The sequence below is a fragment of the Eubalaena glacialis genome, chromosome 14 (genome assembly GCF_028564815.1).
Source record: "Eubalaena glacialis isolate mEubGla1 chromosome 14, mEubGla1.1.hap2.+ XY, whole genome shotgun sequence".
NCBI classification, from domain to species: Eukaryota; Metazoa; Chordata; class Mammalia; order Artiodactyla; family Balaenidae; genus Eubalaena; species Eubalaena glacialis.
In genome coordinates this window covers 50,302,523-50,323,790 of record NC_083729.1, presented here as the reverse complement: position 1 = coordinate 50,323,790, position 21,268 = coordinate 50,302,523, and the positions used below count along the sequence as shown (strand labels likewise).

Genomic DNA, 21,268 nt, shown 5'->3' with positions numbered 1-21,268 from the left:
TTGTAATTCTAAAACCCAGGGAAGAATTTCAGAGCTAGTGAGATAGTATAGGGAGTCATCAGCCCAGGCACGATAGCTGTAAGCATGAAAGTCAGTAAAAGCATCCAGAAAGACAGGGTAGAACAAGAAGAGTAGAGGGTGGAAGTTTTAAAACTGGAGAAAACTCTCTTTTAATGTCACAACTATAGAAGTGAATGAAGTCCATGAAGAAAACCAAGAACGAGAGCTGAAAAAGAACAAGGAGAGAGTATTGTAGAAGTCAAAGGAGTTGAGATCAAATGGAAGGTCAGGAAGCTGACTAGGAAGAGACTGACATCCGATGGTCCCAGGTGTTGGGGCCTCACTTAGTATCAGATATAATACATCCTGGAATTGGCCATCCAGCATACACAGACTCCAGTCCTGGTCTAGGGCCAGAGATGAAAGATAGCCTTATGCTAGCCAATGGAATCAGAATCCTGGGACACCAGAAATCCTGTTGCTTTGGATTACCAAAAGTTTACTGTGGAGACCTAATGACTTCATACTGCCCTAGTACAAACTTCTGGACTTGCTACCAACCTCCTGATCTGGTTGAGGGTTGGTTAAACATGACATGGGGCTCATCCGTGAGATGGGGCTCATCCGTGAGATGATATGATGGGCTCTAAGTTACCTAGGTGTGCAATGAAATCACAATGCCATCTACTGACCATGGTGGGACAGAGGGATCGTCACTTATACCCAAAGGACTGTATTCGCTCCAGTCAGAAGCCTATTTTCCTTTATCCAAGTAACTTTTCAAAGGAAGCAGATCTCTGCAGAAAGCTGGGGCCAAAGGAATTACAGTGAATATTTCAAGATACTGTCCAGCAATAGGCAGGAGTTGACAGAGTAAAATAGGGTATGTCTGGCAGTTAGAAATAAGGACCGTGCCAAATAAATCAATTCATGAGTTTCAAGCTTACTGAGAGGCATTTCAACAAATTCCAATAGCCAAAATTCATGGATGAAATGACAGTTTACAGTTAAGTTCAGTAAAATGGATGTAGGAGTGATCACTTTAACAATCACCTTCGTATGACAATGACTACTCTTATTGTGCCATCTATGTATAATAATAATAATAATAATAATAGCAATAAATCATAGCAATAACCAAGACATATTGAGGATTGATTGTGTCCTAAGCACAATAATCTAATCTAACCAGTAAATTAAGTAAATTAAGGAGCCAGAATTCAAACCAGGTGGTCAGGCTCATGAACTAATATGTTCAGCCCAAGGTTCACCTGCTTCACAACCACTCCTCCACTAAAGAGGATGACGCTTTGACCTCAGACAGTTTAAACCTTGTCTCTGCCACATACAAACTGCAAGTTCCTGGGCAATTTCTCTCCAAATCCCTCTGAGTCTTTGCTTATCATGCCAACTGGAGATAACACCTACCATCCAGGTGGTGGTAAGAACTGGATGAGATTATATATCTTCATATATATGTAAAGCACTTAACAGATAGATAGTAAATCCTCCACAAAGGGCAACTATAAAATGATGATGATGAAGAGGAGGAGGAAGAGGAAGTTGAGGAGAATTACCCTCCTCATCACCATTAGGATTATGTGTTTGTTTTTTGGTTGGGGCTGTATTAGTTTTGTACTGCTGTTGTGACAAATTACCACAAGCTGAGTGGGTTAAAACAACAAAACGTTATTTGAAAATCCCGTGGGTCAGAAGTCTAAAGCAAGTCTCACTGGGCTAGAATCAAGATGCCCAGAGGGCTACAACTTTTTCTGGAGAGCTACTAGGGGAGAATCTGTTTTCTTGCTTTTTTTAGCTTCTAAAGGCTGCCCACATTCCTTGGCTTGTGCCCCCCTTTCACCTTCAAAGCCAGCAATAAAGAGCTGAGTCTTCACACTGTTATCACTCCAATCTCCTCTTCCATCTCATCTCCCTCCTCCACTTTGGAGGACCCCTGTAATTACACTGGGCCCACCCAGGTAATCCAGAATAATCTCCCTATTTTCAGATCAACTGACTCACAACTTTAATTTCATCTTCTACCTTAAATCCCTCTTGCCATATACCCTAATATGTTCACAGGTTCTGGGGATTAGAACATGAACATCTTTGGGGACCCATTATTCTGCTTACCACAGGGACATTTTTAAGAAAGGTATTTTTTAGCTGCTTGAGGCCTATACAGGGCCATACTGAGTTAACCAACCTCCTATTAACACCATCTGTAAAGCGTGTAAAGGATGGGGTATTCTATCATCACTTTCATGTCTTTATCTATTTACTTTTAAAATAAATCTGCACATGGAAGGTGACAGTTGTCCTATTAATTAGTGCTGTTGAAAAGGTGAACTGTTGAAAAGGGAGTGTGAATTTGTCCACTGTCTATTTTTGGCCATTACAATAAGAAAGGGAAAGTACCCAAATAAAAATAATAAAAATATTTTACTCTGTGACACTTGCAAATCAAAGCACACCTGAGAATAGAAAGATTATCAGTTCAGTTAAGGGACATAAACACACATAAATTTCCTTTTATATTATTTTTATAAAAAATTTTTTCTGCATCATCTGAATCCATAACGCCAGTCTATTCAAATCACTTTCTTAATCAAAAATTACCCATGGCTTTCAACATACACAGAAAAAAATCTAAACATTTTTAGTTCATCATTTAATGTCCTCAATAGTCTTACCCTTTTTTAAGCCCCACGACCTCAAATCTCTAAGCAACTTTCTAATCATTATGTCCCAGACAGAAAGAGTCTTAGGCCACACCATTTCTGCTTAAAATGTCCCATCACCACCACCTAATTATCTGAATTCTTTGTCTTCAAGATTCCATTTAAATATAATTCTATCGGTGATGCTTTTTCTTATAAATCCAGTCACCAGGTGGTTCTTGCTCCCTCTAAGATTTCAATAACAAGAATTTCTGGTACCTTCTTTTGTCATTTGTCATGGATAAATGTCTATGGACAAGGTCTTGGTGAGCACTCACATATGCACACATTTTCAAAACTTTTGAAATGACTGGTTGATTGATTCGTTTAACTTTGGAATATCCCACAGTACTGTTTCTATGAAATTTTCTAAACCATTTCTGATGTTTGAGGTTTTTCCCAACACATACTCTGAAAAGTGTATTTCTGAAAAGTATTATGCAATTTCATAGACCCAAATGAACATTTAAAATGTGATAAATTACAATAAAACAGTGCAGTACTTTCCTGCCACCAGATCGCAGGGATACTATTATACTAATAAATAAAAATGGATATGATAAACTGTTTTCAATTATGCACTATTTGGAACTATATTAAGTATTCTAGTAAGAGGAGAAAATGGCAATATAAAAATGCTTCTGGAGAAATGCAACAGAATAAACATTTAATGAAAGGTTCAGAGGGGAGAAATGTATTCTATTCTTTTTCTGAGAAACAAAGCTGCTCAATACAAGAGACCAATTCAAATGCAGAATGGGAGGTACAAAGAGCACAAGATAAAGAAAGTCAACCTCTGAGGAGGAAGAGGCTCCTGGATAAGTCAGACAACATCTCTATGCCTCAATTTACACACCTATAAAATAGGGACTATCGAACTACATGGTTTCCAAGATTGATTCATCAGAAATTCTAGGATAATTTGATATAATGAACTACCATCTAGGCAAGTGCCATAGATCGTAATTCATTTCAAGTAATCTCTGTTATTTTAACAAAGCATCATTTTAATATATACTAAACATTATTCAGAGTTAAAACACTATCTTTAAGCTCATTAAAATTAAATCATAATAAAATGTTTCTTTTTACCTAAAGGAACAAAATATAGCAATTGTTCTTAAAAATGCAGCACAACCTTAATTTAAATATATATGTTCTGAGTTTATTTTGTCACATTAAACATCATTGAAATGCTCCATTTTAATTTCTACATGGCTCTTGTATACAGCTGAAGAGACCCTGCTTTCATAAAACAATACCCTTCCACGTAATCTTCCCCATGTGATCTTTCTATTTGTGACATGGTTACTGAATTAAAACACTTGATTATAAGCATGAGCATTTTAGCTTCTTTTCACTTTATTCAAATAGGTTTATCAACCACATATTATTAGAAAGATTTGTCAACCACATATTGCATACGTGCTAAAGAATCTTTTTTTTGTACCACAAGGTGGCATCTTCTTATTTTGGTATAAACCTCTGAATATTAACATAATTTGAATAATTCCATACACCTGAACTATTTTTTAAAACTTTAAGAGAACCATTTAGCAGCTGTGCAAATATATGGCAATTCTGTTAGTTAATGAAAGTAGTACTTGTGGATATTTATATGCCTGGGATGTTCAGAATATTGAATCTTTAACAGAATGGTGCGCTGTTCACACTAAAAAAGTCAATAAACATTGTCCTCTAAATGTTAAGCTCATAGAGATTAGTAATACAAAGCACACACTGTAAAATATATGTATTTAAATGGAAGCTTCCTTAGAAATAGCCACAAATGTAGAACCAAGCATATATCGGTTTACTAATTATTTTTGATACCCAGATTCAATAAGTAATACATATTTATGCAATGACTACACCTTGGCCATCACTAGGCTAGGCCCTTCTACATCTTTTCACAGAATTTCATGACAAATTTCCCAAATGCACTAATGCTAAACCCCAAAACAATAGTCCAGTGCTTCTCAAATTTTCAATGGCTATGTAAATCATCTGGGGAGTTTGAGAAGATGTAAAATCCCAAGCCCCATCTCCTAGAAACTTCAAGTCTAAAACAATGCAATACATGATACAAAACCTACAAATATTAATAAGGAATTTTACCACATTAAAAAGAAACTGATAAACAACAAGGATTTACTGTATAGCACAGGGAACTGTATTCAATATCTTGTAATAAAACTATAATGGAAAAGAATTGAAGAAAAAGAAGAATATAGTTCTATATAAAGAAAAAAAGATAAAAAGAAACTGTAAGATACTCTGAAAAAGTAATCTCAAAAAAGAGAGACTAGTAATCTAAAGTAAATTGGTGAATACATGAAATACGTTGATAAAACACTAAGCCTGCTTCTGGGAATTATAAAAATCATGACTCTTAATACAGCTCACTTGAAATTTCACACCACAATTTCCTGTCCCACATCTAGTGATGAAAAATTGAAGATGAGAGCGATGAGAGTTTTTAAGATGGGGAAAAAAGGAGAATATCTAGTATAAATTTTATCTCAGTCACTATGGTGTCTTATAAACAGGTTACCCAATAACTTACAATTTTGTAAAGAATAAATGGAAGACATTTCCTATGGGGACACACACACACACACACAACAGTGATAATTACATTAGGGCCACAAAGAACACTGTGCTAAGGAGTGTTGTCATAAACTTTCTGCCTCAAATTATTCATTGATTATAAGATTTGGTCATTGGCAGCCTCTTGCCCCTGGACATATTCTACCCTGGTACATACTCCTGCAGTTAAAACATGTAGTCTAGTACTCAATGACATAGTGTGATCATTGACTAAAGATATAGGTATTCTTTATAAAGAACAATTTCCAAGTCTGTGAAAACCTTGTGGTTAAAAAGATCATAGACCCACACTGGAAATGGTTCCCACACCCTAACTGTCATCCCACAGGCATGCTCTTTGCATGCTCTTGTACATACACATTCACACACATGAAAGCCTCAGGCAATTGCTGTTACATTTAACTCTGCTTTTTGACAGAAAACCAAATAATGCCACAGAAACACTGTGATCTATGTTGGAGCTACCAGATGTGAAGTGTATAAGTTGTTCCTTTCTAACCTTTTCAGTCTAAATATCTGTCATGTTTAGAAAGAGATTAAAATGTTGCATTTTAAACAAAATCATAAACTGAAAAATAATCCCTGTCTCACACCATATATCAAATTTAATTCCAGAGCTTAAAAAAAAGAAAGAGAAAAAAAAAAACTAGTAGCACAGAAAGCATACCATCCTGGGGTAGAAAACTATAATACATGAAACAAAAAGCATGACATAACAGAAAATACTGGTGGGTCTGGCTACTCAAAAACAAAAACAAAAACTTCAAGGACTTCCCTGGTGGTACAGTGGATAAGACTATGCACTCCCAATGCAGGGGGCCCAGTTCAATCCCTAATCAGGGAAATAGATCCCACATGCATGCCGCAAATAAGAGTTTGCATGCCGCAACTAAGGAACCGGCAAGCCACAACTAAGACCCAGCACAACCAAATAAATAAATAAATACTAAAAAAAATACTTCAGTATATCAAAAAAATTATAACCAAAATTGAAAGGCAAACAATAAATTAGAAGAAATTTTGCAAACACTTGCAAAATTTATATATTGTATATAGTTTTTCATAAAAAGAAAATGGCAAGCATCTTAGTAGAAATTGGGCAAAGTAGACAATTCACAAAGAACTACAAATTTCAATAAACGTAAAAAACTCATTCAGCATCACTAGAAATCAAGGGAGTTCAAATTACAGAACAATTAAATGTCTTTTTTATCTTTCAGATTGGAATATTTTTTATTCTAACACTTAATACTTAAAAGGGGGAGAGAAACAGGCCTCTGAAATATTGCCATTAGGAATGTAAACTGGTATAATATTTCTGGAAGGCAATTTAGCAATGCATACACAAAGTTTTAAAATGTGCATATTTTTAACTAGCAAATGCACGTTTAGTAACATGTTCAAAGGATAAGTATGAAAAGATATAATGTCCTTCTAAAATGGAAAACCTAAGGGTCCAACAAGTCCTTCAATTAATTATACTGCAGTATTAAATATGAGTTGCAGAATAAATCATTTTAATGCAGTAAGAAAGTGTTTGTTCTCTTAAGAGAATAAAAAGTTGTGACATAGAATAAGCAGTATATTCTCAACTTTGGAAGAAGAAAAGATGTATAAACACAAGAGGAAGACGGGGTATACACTGAAATGTAGCAGAAATTCTTTGCAGGGGCTTGATGACAAGTGCTTTTTTAATATACTTCTCAGTTTGTTTTTATTTTTTTTGATTTCTTTAATGAGTGTGATGGTCAATTTTATATGTCAACTTAGCTAGGCTATGGTGCCCTGTTGTTTGGTCAAACACTAGTCTAAATGTTGCTGTGAAGGTATTTTTTAAATGTGACTAATATTTATAATTAGTAGGCTTCAAATAAAGCAGATTACCCTCCATGATATGGGTGGGCCTCATCCGATCAGCTGAAGAACAAGACTGAGGTTTCTCTGAGAAAAAAGAATTCTGTCTCAAGGCTGAAACGTAGAAACCTGTCTGACTTTCCAGTCTGCCTGGCCTGCCCTGTGGATTTTGGACTCAAGGCAGCAACCTCAGTTCCCACCTGAGTTTCCAACCTGCCAATCCACCCTACAAGTTTTAGAAGTGCCAGCCCCTATATCACGAGAACAATTCCTTGAAATAAATCTCTCTTTGTCCCCCACTCACTCTATATGTGTGTGTGTGTGTGTGTGTGTGTGTGTGTGTGTGTGTGTATATCCCCTATTGGTCTGTTTCTCCAGAGAACCCTGGCTAATGTAATGAGCATGTACTAGTTTTGACATAAGAAATAAAATGAGTAGGCAGACCTTTAAAAATTAAACAATAAATTGTAAATGAGAAAAAAACACCAAATTCTCTTGGAGATAAAGCAACACAGCCAAGAAAAAAAGATCTTATTTCTCTACTTATTATTTAAGGGTCACTGTCTATCATGCATGGGGTGGACAAAAATCTGAAGAAATATGTTATATTAGCCCTGCATAATCACATCTCTACCATCTCTATTATGTGGGATGACGAAATTTGTCACTTGTCTGCTATTTACAGGTGAAATTTTAATAATTTATACCATATAACCATTTGCTGATAAGATAAACTGCAGTCCTGAAGGTATTTCACTTGAAAAACAAGGAACATTTTCCATTTTGTCACCTTTTCATATTAATATCTGCTAGTCTATCATGCTAATTAATTAATGTAGCAGGCAGTGTCTCAGGTTTTTTTTTTTTCTAATTTTTTTAAATTTATCAAATGGAAAATAATCTAGCAAAGAGTCATTAATTTAATTTCTTCTGAGAGGGAATCATTACTAGATATGTTAAATTTTCAACAATGTAGCTTCAAAACAGCTGTAGCCATGGAAAATTTTTATAGTTTTAATTGAACATCTGTGTATTTTAATTGATTAATTTGAAGAAAATACAGGAAAAAAGAAAGAACAGTAGGTAGTATGAATTTAACAAACCACTTTTTTGATTTCTCTGCTTCTTAGTTAATGATTTTTCAGTACAAACAAAACAAGAGATTATCAAACAACATTAAATAATTCCCATGGCTATAAATACATTCATACTGATTTAGCAGAGTAGACAAGTATTTTAGAGTAGGATTGTTTTCAATCAAAAATATGGACAGGGATACATATGTGAACATATAAAGTGTTTATTAGGTCCCTGTCTCTATGGAACATGTTGGGGCAAGTCACTTAGGACAACATCCAAACAATGTAAAAATTCTGTAACAACCCTGACCACCGCTGCTGCACTACCAGACACTTAAGGATAAACAGAACTGGAGATATTTCAGTAATTTGGGCAGTACCAAAAGATCACCCTTCCCAGTATTTCTTTTCTCTTCTAAACATACAGCTTTCTTATGAACTCACATTTTCTTAATATGTCACCTATTTCACTACGAAAACTTAGTTATCACAGGCATGACATAGTCCTGGATTTCTTTCTCCCTCCCTCCTTCCCTCCCTCCCTCCCTCCCTCCCTTCCTCCCTTCCTTCCTTCCTTCCATCCTTCCCTCCCTCCCTCCCTCCCTCCCTTCCTCCCTTCCTTCCTTCCTTCCATCCTTCCCTCCCTCCCTCCCTCCTTCCTTCCTTCCTTTTCTTTTTTTTTGCCAGTATTTGGAGAGAATGTGGCTCCAGAACAATATACTATCTACAAAAAGAACTAAGAAAAACCTGTCGAGGTAAAACAACCATATAATTCTTGTAGACACTGAGTCATAAGAAAAACTGGGGCAAGTTTGCCCCCAGTTATCTTTGCTATTAACTGGCAAACATACTGTATTTTTAAGTAAAATCTAAAGATATATTTATCAACACCATTCAAAAACCAAGAGAAATGATGGATGAAGAATATGGATGCACAGACAGGTGAAAGAAAAGCACTGTCAAGAGATGAAACAAAATTAACTGTCTCTTTTCCTTTTGAAGGGAAAAGTTCTAAAAATTCTGCATAACTGAATAAAGATAATCATTATGGTAGTAAGATTTAATAAAGTATTTACAGTAATTCAGATATTAGTCTAATTTAAACTTTAGGTAAGATGTTAGGCTTTGTTCTTTCTGTGTTCAAAAAATTTGTAGAGGGAAATATGCCCATTTTAGAAACTGATCTGTTTTCTAAGCACTTTTAAAACCACATGAGCAGCGATGTTAGGCAGCACGGTGTTTGCATATAGTAGTCACTCATTTAATGTTTAAAAGTGCTTTGAGGGTTTTCTATCTAGAAGGTGAATGTGCTCATTACAGATTAGTCTAATACATCCATTAAGGAAGGTAATAATGGCCAGATATCTGGCAATGTGTTTTTAGCTAGTGATTCTCTACTTGCTTGAATATAACACAAGTGTATTTACTTTACAATAGTTCATCACAACCTAACCTGCAAACAAGTTATTTCTTTTTACCAGCTGGTGTCCCTGCTATGATTATCCCTATGTAAAATCCCCCATCTTGGACCTCAATTCACAGTCCCAGCATTTTTATTATTAAACGTATTTACCAATTCTTACCACCAATTTTTAAGAATTCATAATAGCAGGCCATGTATTTCACACTGGTAGCTTTCTACAGTATATGTAGGTAGACATTTAATATAATTTTTAAAGATAATTATTATCTGTGATGAGAGAGAAAAGTATTCACCAGATTCCTTTCAGGGTGAGCACGATCTTTGTTGAAAGTAACTCTTTAATAAATTAGAACAGAACTAGAGACAGGAATGACACTAAATGTGAACGTAAGTTTTCTTAATGAAACCTGCCTCTACCTCAAGTGAATGGGGTATTAAAGAATAGAAAAGAAATTGTCAACAGACCCTATAGACTGCAGGATGTGACTTCTCCCCCATGAAAACACATACATATACATGCATAAAGTTATGAAATGATTGAAACTGATGGACTTTTTTGTGTGTGAAAACCAATGGAACACTGGGGTTTGGTTCCAACTGTCCTGTGCTACATGGGACAGCAACTCAGATTCAGGAGCCAAAAGATTCAGAGAAAGCGAGACAAAGGAATGCACCAAAGTGGAGAGAAGGTTATTTATTATCCCAGGAGGTGCAATTGGTCTCCAAGAGTCAGGAGACCTTACCTCACTGGGTACATAGCTATAGAACAAGAGCTGAATTCCAGACTTGACGAGTACTTGGCAGGAATACTGTACAGGGGATTTAACTTTCAGAAAAGGAGTTAGCCTTTATGACCTTTCTAAAGTGGAAGGCCTATGTCTCTACAATTATATCTATAGTTGAGAGAAATAATTAGCAAATTAAAGCCTTCTAATTATACTTCAGTGGTATAAACTAATTGCTACATAAATCCAAGTGCTTAGATCAAGGCTGATTTTACAGAAAGATACTCATTATTTTGCCTTCTGGTTCTAGAACAAAATCTTATAAAATGCAAACACTTTCTATCTGTGCTTCATAGCTGTGACTATTAGAATTTCATCTCTGACACATTGTACAATTACAAAATATAATCTTATTAAACTCTAGAATGGAAGTGCGGAGGTCCACGTCCCCAAGTAAATTTTGGCAATAAGGACATCTAGCTCACATTTTAGGTCCAGAAAGCTATAATGCAGAGGATCCAAATATTTATATAATCAAAGACTACTTTTATTTCACTTTTCCCAGTGGTTCCGTGTTTATTTTTTATAAAATGTGGATTTTTAGCACAAAAATGTATGGTGAAAACAATGGAACAAAATGTAGTATAAATAAGAGGTTAGCAATATAATAAGGCAAAAATTACAAATTATTGCAATGAACTACTAAAATGTGAGAAATGTTGAGAAAGGGATTGTGCTAAATTCTCACCACTATGAATATTGGGAATATCTGAAACACTCATATCAGTGTTTGGTGTAATGAAAATGTCTTAGTCTCAAATGTCATCAAGAGCTAGAGTTTCTGGTCAGCATCATATAACCATTGTTATCATACTGAGATAATATGAAAAGCAGAGAGACAAGACATGCTAGTTAGCATGCACAGCATTTTTGTGTATTCATATAAAATAAATTACACCAGAAATTTTGAAATACTGAAAATACCTCATGAGCTTCCATTACAATCTTCATGTATCAGAAACCTCAAGATTTAAATAACAGCCATAGTTCTTACTGTTTTTACATTTATTTTTAAAGAATTGAAAATTAAATTCAAATATTAACAAAAAAAGGTAATTATACAATTAAAGGCACAGTGAGCCTCCTAATTTCATCAATACGGCAGACAGGATAAGTTCTTTCTGCTACAAACGTCTAGAAATGCTGAATGAAACCTAATAAACATCCCTTTTTTTTTTTTTTTTTTTTTTTTTTTGGCCAAACCACGACATGTGGGATCTTAGTTCCCGGACCAGGGATTGAAACCATGCCCCCTGCCGTGGAAGTGTGGAGTCCTAACCACTGGACCACCAGTGAATTCCCCAAACATTCTTTTAATGCATAATTGAGCAAGAAAGTTAAATAAATATGCAAGGCCATAACTGGAGAAAAACCTGAAAACTAGAGCAGAAAGCTCATGCACTATCCTGGGAAGGGTTATATGGAAGCCTGAATGGAGCTCTTTCTTGGAAATACAAAGGCCTGGTTTTTAACACACACTGAGAGAGAGAGGAGAAAAGGCCCTAAGCTTCAGAAGAAAGGGTGTAGCTATAATAATATTAGGCAAGTTAGACTTCAACTCAAAAAGTATTACCAGAAATAAAAAGGGACACTACATAATGAACCGAGGATCAATTTATCAGGAAGTCATAACATGAAAAACTGTATGTAACTAATAAACAGAGCTTCAAAATACCTAAAACAAACCCTGACAAAAACAAAGAGAAAAATGCATGATCTTAAGTTGTAGATTTTGACTCCTCTTTCAATAACTGATAGAACAAGTAGACAAAATTCAATAAGAATATAGAATACTTCCACAGTTGACCTAACAGTCATTTATAGAATACCATTCTTTTCATGTATACAGTGGACCAAAAACAAATCTAAATAAATTTTAAAGTAGTGAAATCTTACAGAGCATTTTTTGACAATGAAATTAAAACCTGGAATCAATAAAAATAATGTAGCTAAAGAATCACTAAACATTTGAAAATTAAGTAATATATTGATTTGACCTGTGGATCAAAGAAGAAATCATCAAAAGAAATTAGAAAATATTCAAACTGAATACTAATGACAATCCAACATATCAATAGTTGTAGTATACGGCTTAGGTAGTGGTTAAAAAGAAATGTAAAGCATTATGTTTACATTAGAAAGGCACAAAAAACGTTATAAAATCAGTGATCTGTTTCTATTTTAGGAAGACAGAAAAAGAAGAGAATTAAATTAAACCCAAGTAAAAAGAAGAAAATTTAAAGAGAGGAAAGTAACAATTAATGAAATAGAAAACAAATAATAGAAAAAAGTAAAAAAGCCAAATTTAATTTTTAAAAGATTAAAAAATTGATAAACTTATCAAAATTGATCAAGAAAAAGAGAACACAAATAGTAATATCAGAAATGAAAGTGGGGATATCTCTACAGATCCTACAGATAATGATGTTTATTAAGAAAATATTATGTATAAATGTATGCTCATAAATTCAAGAATTTATACAAAATGGTTAAATTTCTTATAAAACACAATTTGCCAAAAGTGACACAGAAGAAACAGAAAATCTGCATAGCCCCATATTAACTAAATAAATCAATATTTTTATTGAAACCTTTCCAACAAAGAGAACTCCAAATCCAGCTGGTTTCAATGGTGAATTGTATCAAATATTTTAAAAAGAAATTGTAACTATCTTACACAAACTCTTTCTATAAATAGGGGAAGAGAGCTCATTTTCTAACTCATTTTATGACCCAACAGAACTCTGATATCAAAACCTGATAAGGATATTCTCAGGAAAAAAACAAAAACAAAACCAAAAAACTCCAGACTGATACCTCTCATGAATAAACACACGAGAATCCTTTACAACATATTAGCAAATTGAATCCAAGAAATATATAAAAATGATACATCATAATCAAGTGGTTATGATAATATCTCATAAGTAATACACTAAAGGCTGGTTTCAAGTTTGAAAATAAGTCAATAAAATTCATCATATTAACAGAATAAAAAAGAAAAACCATATGATCCTCCCAATGGATGCAGGGGGAAAAAAATGACAAAATGTAACATCTGTTCATGACAAAAACTCTCAGAAAATTAGGAAGAAAAGGGAACTATCTCAATCTGATAGAGGGCATCAGCTAAACACCCGTAACTAGCATCACATTTCACAGGAAAGATTGAATATTTTCTCTGCAAGGCTGGAACAAAGACAAAGGTTTCTGCTCTCACCACTTCGTTTTACTGGAGGATGTGTATAGTGTAATAAGACAAGAGAAAGAAATAAAAGGCATAAAATTGGAATTAACTAGGTAAAATGGTCTTTATCCAGACAGTATAATTGTACACATAGAAAATTCTATAATAAAGCTACTAAGTAAGTTTAACAAGGTCTTAGGATACAATTTTAAAAATTAATTGTTCTATGTACATACAGAAAACACTGAAAAACATTAATTTCAAAAAAGCGATGCATGGACTTCCCTGGTGGCGCAGTGGTTAAGAATCCACCTGCCAATGCAGGGGACACAGGTTCGAGCCCTGGTCCGGGAAGATCCCACATGCTGCGGAGCAACTAAGCCCATGTGCCACAACTACTGAGCCTGCGCTCCAGAGCCCAGGAGCCACAGCTGCTGAGCCCGCGTGCCACAACTACTGAAGCCCACGCGCTTAGAGCCTGTGTAAGCTACTGCAATGAGAAGCCCGTGCACCTCAATGAAGAGTAGCCCCCGTTCTCCACAGCTAGAGAAAGCCCGTGCGCAGCAACGAAGACCCAATGCAGCCAAATATTAAAAAATAGATAAATAAATTTTTAAAAAATGAATAAAGAGCCTTAATTTAAAAAAAAAAAGCGATGCAGTTAATAACAGCAATACAAGTGATCTCCCTGGGATTACTCCTCAAATAAACTATCTTCCACAAGTCTTTATTTCAGGCTATCACCAACAGCTAATGTCAAACATAATACAATGACAGTATACAGAGAAGTATGGAAGTGCAAATAGATATAAAAAATCAGGAATTACAGATTATTTTTATTTTTTTCATTTTGCTCAACCATATTTTCTAATTTTCCCAAACAACAAGTCACACATATGAAGAGAAAATAGTTATCAACCTTCAAAATTCTATTAAGAAAAATAGCCAAGTGATTTCACCATTTATCATGAGTGAGCTTATTTGCAAAAAATTATTGACTAATGTAACAAGATTTAATATATCAACTTTAGAAGTTTAAATGACAACATAATTGTTAATCATAGGTCATTGGGTTAAACATTATAAATATTTTAATTACTCTTTTGAGGTCAAAAAATTTGTTATAAGATCTTTTCATAAATTAATATTAAAATAGATAATACTCAAAAATATTCATCAATTAAACATGAGAATATCAGTATGCATATGTTCCTATGTTACTCACATACTTATTAAATATCGATGGTACAGAAGTATTATTCTAAGTGGATAGGGAAATAGAGTGCCAGGCCTGTCATAAATATTTCACATGTATGGTATCCTTTATTCCCCACAACACAGTCTGAGCAGACGCTAACATAGTCTCCATTTTCACATGGGAAAACTGAGCCACACAGAAGGAAGCAACTGGTGTGAAATCCCTGAGCAGTGGGTGTCAGTGGCAGTATCCAAACCTGGTGAATCTGATCCCAGAACCTACAGTCTGAATCACTACACTGAACACAATGCTCAAGGGTAAACAAGATAAAAGTGTGTTCTCAAGAAGCTTACATGTTAGTAATGGAATACAGAAGATAGGCAAATAAAGAAGAAAGCAATCAGATAATAATAATCTTTGAAGAAAATAAAATACAAGAGACAGTGTGGGATGCATGTTGGGAAAGTCTATGTGAGGTGGCATTTAAACAGAGACGTGAATGATGTGAAGCAGCCAGTCTTGTAAAAATCTGGGGAAAGAATGTTCCAAGTAGACAAAACATCCATGCAAAGGCCCTGAGTGAGAGCAACACTGATAATGCCTGAAGAACAGGGATGAGGGTATCCAAGAGATGACTTTGGAAAAGTAGGGCCTCACGGACAATAGGGAAAAAATTGGCATTTATCCTAAGGATGATGGGAAGCCATACTTAGGGAGAATTCAGCACGATGATTTTATTTGTGTTTTTAAAATATCTCTTTATGTACCACAGATTGTAAGGGAAGCAAGAAAGGAAGCAGAGAGACCAGGAGGCTACCACAGTGGGATAAGTTAGGATGGTGGGTGGCTTAGGCATAGTGGCTAAGGTGGGGAAAGAATCACATACGTTCCAGAGACACACCCAACAGGACTTTCTGATGACTGGTGTGGTGGGTGAAGAAAGAGAGGTAGCAAGGATGATAACTAAGTTTTGGCTTAAGCAATTTCAGATGGTGGTGATACTTACTGAAATAGAAATGACTGGAGAATGAGATGGCCCCAGGGGAAAAATCAAGCTAGGTTTTAGATGCTTATTTATATGTCAAATAGGTAGTTGAATAAGTGAACTGAAGTGCCAGGAAAGGGGTCACACTGGAGATGGAAATTTGGTAGCCACCAGTGTCTAGATGAACACTAGAGCCTCTGGATGGGATGAGCCCACAAGGGAGAGTGTGCAGGCAAAGCAAGGAGGGAGCCGGAAGCCATACCCTTGGGCATGCCGGCAAATAGGACTGAGCAGGGGAGGGCTGAAGGAGAGAAGCCCAGAAAGGAGCAGCTCCCATGGCTAGAGCAAACTAAGAGGAACAAGATAAGCAAAAGATGAGCGATCATCCTAGAGACCCAAAAGGAAGGAGGGCTCATCTGGGTGGAACTCTTTCTCAAGTGATGAGTGAAGGGGAGCAGTATTTTACTTTAGACTAACAATATGTTCTTGCAAATACTGTATAAATTTAAATGACTCATTCTCACAGAAAAGCCTGATACCTCAAAGAACACCAAAATAAAGAATTTTACAAAGTTAAACATCTTTTATGAATGAAGAGTACATCTCTTAAATAATCAAATGAGTAAACCAAGATTCTCATACATTAGCTTGCTTAAGCAGGATTTAATTTGTAGTATACCAAATCATGGGTAAGACTACCTTAAGGCTTGAACTCAATTTCAGATGCCATCAGAAGTAGACTCTAACATTTGGGTCATACTGTGCTACCTCTCCCTTCTAGAGCTCACATAAAAATTATCAACACAATAGTTGCTAACACTGATTAAATGCTTGCTCTATATTAATTAATTTAATCATCACCAGATCTCATGAATGCTTTTTATTATATCGACTTTTTTTTTTTAAGAAGAGGAAATGACCATAAGAGAGGTCTAAGTGTCTTTCCCAGTATCAACCAGAATTCCACACTGGTCATTACTAAAGACTGGTCCTTATTCTAGTGACACAGTTAACTACCTCAGGACTCCGCCCTTTAAGCCTCCTAAAGATTGCTCCCTCCTTTCTTTTCTCTGCTATCCACCGATTTTATATACCCATCCTGACAATTAGAGAGACATGAAAACGAAGGTAAAGTAACAAGAAAACAATGAAGGAGATAATCATAGATAATCATGGCTGAGAACTCAGCTAAAAAGGTGACTATAATTGAGTCTTTGAGTTTCCTAGAAGCACAAAAAGGAATATACAATGGATTACAAAATTTCCATTATCTAATAAAAGGAAACTCACCAGCTAAGCAAGAGATCTTTTTGGTCCCAATCCTTAAATACAACAGTATTTCTTACATATGTTTATTTTAGGGAAAATGAACCATGTAAGATCAGAGACTTCAAGAGCAATTCCTCCAAAGATAAAGAAATATTCTTTGTCTGGTTCACTTAGAATTTCCCATATAAAATGTGGTCAACAGCTCAGCATTCTCTAGTAGAATACTTTTATATGGTTCATGGTCATCTCAGCTTTTTTAAACTTTAATAGGTGTCCAGTGACTTAGAACCCTGACCTGAACTTTTATAACTGTCACATGGGTTCAAGAGAAATAAGACCTATTATATACTCTGTACAAATGGCCTATATCACATCTCTCTCAAAGGTAGCAGCATCTATGTGAAACAAAATCTTGGCAAATATTTCAAAACATTGCTTGCCCCCACCTCCAATTTATGTCCCTTCACAAGCAAATTGCCAAGGGTTTTAACTAATGAAAAACCAGTTTGTTTTTAGAAAACATCGCCATTATCAGCTAATATAACAGAAATGACCAGGAAGAGCATGATTTAATATGGATTAAACATGACTACAACTCAGAAGCTTTCTTCTTGTTGAATTAGATAATCAAAACTATTAAACAGTATTTCAAAATGCTTTTCATAATCCTGGGACCATTAATGTCATGTTCAAATCACTGTGGATTTTTGTTGTTGTTGTTGCTTTTACTATTCATAGGGATACAATGAGTCATTGGCACATTTCCAGTGCAAGATGCATTTGAATAATACATGACATGCCCTTTAGCTAGCATCATGATGCCAGATTTAAAACAAGGTAAGAAGTTTCCTCCATGTACACTTGCAGTGTTCAGCTGTTCATAATCTATAGCGTTAACAATTTATCATCAAACCCAGCGACTTGCTGCCAACTTATCAGAGTGGCCACTGGATGCATATGATCACGTCTGAGCATCTGGCTCTTCTCTGTTCCTGACATTAGCACAGACAACAGAATCAGTGGACTATTGAATGCAATTACAGTAAGCGAGACAGACAATAAAGATTGATAGCGCCTTCTCTTTTTATCACACACAAAACTAGTGGGGGTTAAAGCTTCGCCTTGAGCTGCCTTCATTTAACAATGATTGAAAATATGCAGTTGTGTTGGTAAAACACTGTAGCCTGTACCACTTCATTTACTGGACACATTATCAAATTAAATGAAAAGTGAACTGCCAAAAGCAACAGTTATTATACATTAATGATGAATATTTACTTAGCATTGTTCACAAATCATACAGAGAACAGAATCCTTCTTGTTATCTTCTTTGCAGGTTACAGTTGAGTAGGCTTAACATTTCTATGTTTACGTTAAGTCTTCTGTCTACAAATCTCTAAATACAGACTTGCACAATTGGTTTTGTGACTATCCATGTGATTACAATGTGTAATTAATAAAATGCTCGAGTTGTAGATGAATCCTAATGACTGAAGAGCTTTCTCCCCCTTTATGACAATTCTCATTCTTGTAGCTATTCTTATAGCAAGAGAAACTTAGCCAGTGGTATATGTTGTGAGTGAGAGGTTAGGAACTCCAGCTTCATTGAGCTTCTGAAATTTGGAATGTGAAAAAGACCCTCAAGATACAGACAAGCCACAAAGTTATACTTTATACTTTTCTCCAAAGAGTATTGTTTTAGTAGCCATTGGGGGATATAACAGTCCAGCCTTAATTTGACCTCCAAGATAAGAAATACATAAGGGGCAAAAGGCAAAATGGGTCAGTATAGACAGGAGGAAACTTCATTCTAAGCAAACACCAATAGATCTGGGAATACAAAAATAAGTGTCTCATTGTTAAGTGGACAAACATTTGGTGTGCATACTGGCGTATCAGAAAGACATGACGGCAGGCAGACATGATTGTTCAAAGTTACGTAGATTAATTCAAGGTTCTTTTAAAAACACACACATCTGGCCCTTGCTTTCCAATGAGAGACACAAGAAAAGAAGGTGCTCATATATGAAATGTAGTCATGTCTCTTTTCTAAGAGCTCAATAACCTGAAAAGGTGACATATCCCAAACAAAAAAGAATATAAGAAGAGGTAAAAGAAAAGAAGACACAGAGAACGAGTCACAGGTTTTCTAAAACCACCCCACTGGTTATTCTGTAAGCAACTAAATACATACTCAGAAGTGTTGAGTTTAGAATTCGAGCAGCAACCATATGCAGTTAATATAAATAGCAGCATGAGGTATAAGATATTCAACAAGTGTGGAAAACTCACCAAATAATAGCATCACCACAGTAGATAGAGAATCTGGAAGCCAAAAAGCAGCTGAATCAGAATTCATGAAATGTAAAGGAAACAATTATGTTCTCCAGAATTTACCTGGAAGCAAAATCTAAGTGAAATCACTCTTTCTAAGCACATTTAAATTCTAATGTTGCCTTAAAATCATTTGGAGATGTGTAACCTTTGCAGGTTATTCTCAACCTGGCCGACTACCAGACTTATCTCAGGAGCTTTGTAAAATGCAGATCTCTGGGTCCCAATCTTTGGTATTTTTATTCAGTACATTTTGGGTGGAACAATGGTACTCACTATGGAATATTTGGCGAATAAAATATGAAAACGCTTATAGAAAACCTATTACCTGTAAAGCCACCATCTGTAACCCATCTTTTTATTCATGTATATCTTTTTATCTATGAATGTAAAATTTTTCAAGTCAATGATATTTTCAATAACTTCAGGGGGTCACTTTATAAAAATATAAATGAAGAAGAAATATGTTTATGGCTAAAAATCAACACACTACATATCAATACAAATAAAAACATGAAAGAATGCTCCTGTTAGCCTTCAATAGCTGCTCTCACAGAGTAAGTTACTGTTAAATATAGATGTGTCTCTACAATCTTTATTTTACAGTCTTTACCACGCTGTTTATGGCAAGATTGTGTCCCAGCCTCTTCTACCCTCTTTAATGTGGTTTTCTTCTCATTTGCCCGATGTGTAACGTCACTCGGCCAGGCTATAGGGATTTTTTAAGAGGAAACTGTACCATATGTAGCTGTAAACTCAGTGTGTCCATGGGAGGAGGTGAGTTCAGAATCTTCCTATGTCGCCCTTTTGAGCCTCTCATCCTTTATGTATTCATTTTGAATTTATTTCTGTCTGTATTTTACATAATCAAAATTGGACTACACATATTGTTCTGTGAATTGACTTTTTCACTTTATGTTATTCTGATTTATATCTAGATTTATCTAAAACTATTTCTCTTAATGTTTTTTATAGCTATATAGTATACCATAGTATCAATAATCATAAACATTGTAGCCTTTACTGTGCTTTTACTATTGTTCCTAACTTATTAGTTTTGCCAAAAATAATATGTAATATATATTCATAATATATATGTAAGATGTATTGTATATATGTATATGTATCTTCATTTATTTGAAGTTTTTTTGCAGTATAAATTAGAAATGGAATTTCTGCATCAAAAGTATGTGAACTTAAAATTTTAGACACAAAGAGACACATGCACAAGCAGAGGGACAACCACGTGAGGACACAGGGAGGAGACGGCCGTCTGTAAGCCAAGGAGGGAGACCTCAGAAGAAAGCAAGCCTGCCAACTCCTTGATCTCAGATCTCCAGCCTCCTAAACTAGTGAGAAAATAAATCTTCATTGTTGAAGCCACCCAGTTGTGTGGTATTTTGTTATGGCAGCCCTAGCAAAGTTAACACCAGTATTTTCATCAAACGAACAGAACGAGCCAGAACATGGGATTCACAGGGAATTTAACTCCCAGCTTCTACACAGCCTACTAGTAATACGCAACTATTTATTTAAGGGAGGAAACTGGAAGTCTAAAGGATACAAAAATAATCTTAGGCCTGGGGAAAATAACTATTTTCACTTGAAAATACCCTAATTTTCATAACCAGTATTTTTTAATTCCCTGGACATAGGTAGGCAGATATTTTTTCTCCTTTCTATCTCTCTCTGTCTGTCTCTGTCTTTCTCTCCTCTCCTGATAAACATTTCCTTCACCATCCTCACTGTGACTGGCCTTTTTTTCCCACAGGTTGGATAGGTGTGCTGATTAGGCTAGAAAACATCTGACGGGAGAGAAATGAG

General features: G+C 35.3%; 1 long non-coding RNA gene across 3 annotated transcripts in view; it reads right to left on the bottom strand.

Moving 5' to 3' along the window:
* LOC133105377 (uncharacterized) overlaps positions 1-21,268 on the bottom strand; it is a 589,177-nt gene that overhangs the window by 352,958 nt on the left and 214,951 nt on the right. For 2 of the 3 annotated variants that reach the window (XR_009703845.1, XR_009703847.1), the window contains exon 3: positions 19,403-19,435. The exons of the other annotated variant lie outside the window; for it this stretch is intronic. This is a non-coding gene — a long non-coding RNA (uncharacterized LOC133105377). The remainder of the gene's footprint in view (positions 1-19,402; positions 19,436-21,268) is intronic. 3 annotated transcript variants of the gene reach the window in all.